The 4000-nt window shown below is 58.9% G+C and overlaps 2 pseudogenes; both read left to right on the top strand.

The window, feature by feature from the left end:
* The first annotated feature begins 239 nt into the window (after positions 1 to 239).
* Positions 240 to 359, top strand: LOC129633397 (uncharacterized; annotated as a pseudogene).
* A 3266-nt stretch (positions 360 to 3625) lies between these two features.
* LOC129633445 (uncharacterized) lies at positions 3626 to 3746 on the top strand (annotated as a pseudogene).
* Positions 3747 to 4000: the final 254 nt, after the last annotated feature.

A 4000-nucleotide genomic window follows, 5' to 3' on the forward strand; every position in this document is an offset into this window, starting at 1 on the left:
CTGGGGGGTCCTGGAAGCCCATCGGGCCCCCGGGCCCGGCCAGGCGGTTGCTGGTCTGGTGTTGGCGGTGTTCGGGGGCCGGGCCGGCGTCAGCAGGCTGGAGTGCGGTCGCGGGTCGTGCGGCTCAAGTACAGCACGGCCCCCCGAGGAGAGGGGCGGCCCGTTGGCCCGACCTGCAGGTCAGAGCGAAAGGGAGGCGAAGCACAAGGCTCTTTGGGCGCCCCGCGGCGGCCGCGCCCGTCTCCGGCCCTATCGGCCTGAAGGCGCCCGATCTCGTCTGATCTCGGAAGCTAAGCAGGGTCGGGCCTGTTTAGTATCTTGGATGGGAGACCACCTGGGAATTCCGGGTGCTGGAGGCTTTTTTGCCTACCAGAAGAGGTCCTTTAGCCCCCGCCCCGCGTCCCAATTCTTGGACCCACACCCCCCTCGCCCCCCCGCCACCCCCGCAGCCCCAGCCCCTCCCGGGGCGGGGGGAGTGAGTGGGTGGCCGAGGCCCCGACTCCCGCTGCAGACCTGGGTTGCCTCCCCGCGGCCCGCGAGCCCCTCCGCCTTCGCTTTCGGCTTTCAGGAAACCAGACGACCGGCCGTCCCGTCTCCCTCTGGGGCTCCTTTGGCTTGCCTCAGGCAATCCCGGGGCTTGCACCGACTCCAGCCAGAGCCCCAGCCCCCGCCCCACCCCCAGCCTCGCAGGCGATCGCGCATGCGCATGCGAGCGCGCGCACAGATCGATGTGCCCAAACGGGGCATCTGGCTTGTTGGCTTGGACTGGGGGTGGATCTATGCCTGGGAGTGGGACTGCTGAACCATAGGCTACTTCTACTTTTAGTTCCTTCGCGAACCTCCATACTCTTTTCCATCCCGGCTGTACCAACTCCCATTCCTACTCAGCGTGGAGGAGAGTTCCCTTTGCTCCACAGCTTCTCCAGCATCTGCTATGGACAGACATTGCAATGAGGCCCAGTCGGACTCGGGCGAAGTGGTCCCTCCTTGGCGTTCGGAGTTGAGTCTCTCCAATCATTAGTGACGTGGAGCAAGATGACCGTTTGGAAATGCAGATGCAATTCTGTCACCATCCTGCTCCAACGGCTCTTGTATTTTCCCATCATATTGAAGATACGACCAATTCCCTTCATGCCTGCTCCTCACGTTCTTCTCGGATGTCTTTTCCCTGGAATGCCCTCTGCACTCTTTGGCTTCCATCCCATAGGGCATTTTCATTTCTTGAACGTCCTAAGTTTCCCTGGTCACCTAGACTTCCAGGATGCTGTTTTCCCTGCCTGAAATTCTTCCTGCATCTCAACCCTGGTTTACGTAGGTTCAACCTATGGACCTCAACGCAATGGTTACTCTGAAAAGCCTTCCCTGACACCCAGGTTTTGGTGAGGGTAGAGGCCCCTCGACAAGTTCTCAAAGGATCTGCCTGTGATGTATCATTAGATTCGTCTCAGTGAAAGCAGGAACTCGGTGTCTGCTTCTCTCCGCCTTCTAGTTCCAGAAACTTATTACATGCCTCCCAGCTCATCGTAGGTGCTCAGGATTTACTTAGCGTGTGAAAGACAGAAAAGTTCTTGGAAGCCTCAAGGTGTCACTTGGCTCGGCACTTTTGATCTCTTTGTATATTTGGCGATTCCATTCTTTCCTTTCCTGGGTTCATGTGTACGCTATATTCAAGGCACAATCTAAGGCATTAAGACATATCCATCAGTATGGGTTCTTGCTTTCAAGGAACTCGTACAGCAGATTTCTACAGTTTAGGGCTTTTCAAATGCTCTAGAAGAATGTGAACGTTCAGTGTGATCCATTTTCATTTCCAAGAAAGATCGTTTGACTTCCATAGCAAAGGTGGAGACCTTCCGACGTGTAGTCCAATACTTAGACCTTGACCATGTCAGGCAAGTCTTGCGGTTCCTTCTGGAGGTGTGTGGCTCTTGCAGAAACGTGAAGATCTTCCATCGTCCTCGGACTTTGGTGTCATTTGCAATCATCAAGAAAGCTTCCAGGTATAGGTTCCAGACCACCACCGCACACACTCAGTAGGCAACGGAGTGGATTCCAGGAATATGCGTTGTTAACCAGCATCACCGTTGATATTGTTGCTGCACGCTCTATGCAGTGGCCAGGGCCTGGATTGTCCACTGGGTCTCATGTGGAATGGAAAGAAGGGCTTCCCCCACCCCCCACCCCACCCCCCACTCTTGACAGCCTTGTGACTAGAAACGGGCCCCGAAACAAGAATCAGACAAACCAGATAAGCCCAGATGGTAGTCCATGAGATGAAGGAACTAAGCAGCTGGTTGGGATGGCGCCAAGGGGAAAGGTTGCTCTTTTTGTCTCCCGCTCTACTCCTTTCTTCCTGGACGCCTTAGGGGTTCATCATGGAGATTTGAAATAAAGTTCACCAAAGTCATATGTGTTGAATCAAGATTTTGCGTTTCACCATCTCTCAAAAACGAAGAGTGCTTAACCTGCACAGGTTTCTTTCAAAAAAGTCAATTGCTTTTCAGTTCTGGGGTTTCTCTCTTGCCTTGTTCAAGTAGCCTTAAGAGTAAAAATCAACGAAAACTAAAGAAAGATTCCAAGATACCAACAAAGGACACCTTCTGTTTCTTCAATCATCTTTCCACTTAGTAGCACACGAGCTCTTTTCTTTGTATTTTGCCTAGGGAATTCGCAATGTGCTGGTTCAGATGGCAAGGCATCCGCCCGCAGGAGACTCGGGTTTGATCCCTGGGTCGGGAAGATCCCCTGGAGAAGGTAATGGCAACCCACTCCAGTATTCTCGCCTGGGAAATGCCACGGACAGAGGAGCCTGATGGGCCGCACTCCATGGGTCCTATAAGAGTTGGGCTCAACCCAGCAACTACGAACAGAAGTATTTCCAAAGACCACACTCGTGTGTTTGTGTGTGTGTGTGTGTGTGTGTGTGTGTGTGTGTGTGTGTGTCTGTCTGTCTGTGTGCCTGCCTGTGGTTCGTCTGCTCTCTCAGGAAGGTCGGGTGCTTGGCGGGCGGCGTGGGGACAAGGGGGGCGCCTCGGTAGGGCAAAGGGGCGGGGCTGAGGCGCTCCGGTCGACCGCGCCTCCGTGGCTCCCGGTGGGTTTGGGCAGCGGGCAGGTGCCGGGCAAGTTGGGCGCTCAAGATTCGCTGAGCCTAGGCCCGCAGGAGGTTCAGAGGCCCCCGGGCCGCGGGGATCGGGAGGCGGCGGGCCCCGAAGACCGACACCTCCGGGGTCGCGCGGCCCTGAGCAGCGAAGGGGATGGGGGGGGAGGCCCCGCTCAGCCAGCGCGGCCGGGTCTGGAGTGGCCGGGGGTGGGAGGGCGCCGAGACCTCCGCACCCCTCAGCCCACCCCCCAGGCCCCGCGCGCACGCACGCACGCCCTCCCGGTCACTGGGGGGTCCTGGAAGCCCATCGGGCCCCCGGGCCCGGCCAGGCGGTTGCTGGTCTGGTGTTGGCGGTGTTCGGGGGCCGGGCCGGCGTCAGCAGGCTGGAGTGCGGTCGCGGGTCGTGCGGCTCAAGTACAGCACGGCCCCCCGAGGAGAGGGGCGGCCCGTTGGCCCGACCTGCAGGTCAGAGCGAAAGGGAGGCGAAGCGCAAGGCTCTTAGGGCGCCCCGCGGCTACCGCGCCCGTCTCCGGCCCTACCGGCCTGAAGGCGCCCGATCTCGTCTGATCTCGGAAGCTAAGCAGGGTCGGGCCTGTTCAGTTATCTTGGATGGGAGACCACCTGGGAATTCCGGGTGCTGGAGGCTTTTTTGCCTACCAGAAGAGGTCCTTTAGCCCCCGCCCCGCGTCCCAATTCTTGGACCCACACCCCCCTCGCCCCCCCGCCACCCCCGCAGCCCCAGCCCCTCCCGGGGCGGGGGGAGTGAGTGGGTGGCCGGGGCCCCGACTCCCGCTGCAGACCTGGGTTGCCTCCCCGCGGCCCGCGAGCCCCTCCGCATTCGCATTAGGCTTTCAGGAAACCAGACGACCGGCCGTCCCGTCTCCCTCTGGGGCTCCTTTG

The sequence above is a fragment of the Bubalus kerabau genome, chromosome 18, assembly GCF_029407905.1.
Source record: "Bubalus kerabau isolate K-KA32 ecotype Philippines breed swamp buffalo chromosome 18, PCC_UOA_SB_1v2, whole genome shotgun sequence".
Classification (NCBI taxonomy): domain Eukaryota; kingdom Metazoa; phylum Chordata; class Mammalia; order Artiodactyla; family Bovidae; genus Bubalus; species Bubalus kerabau.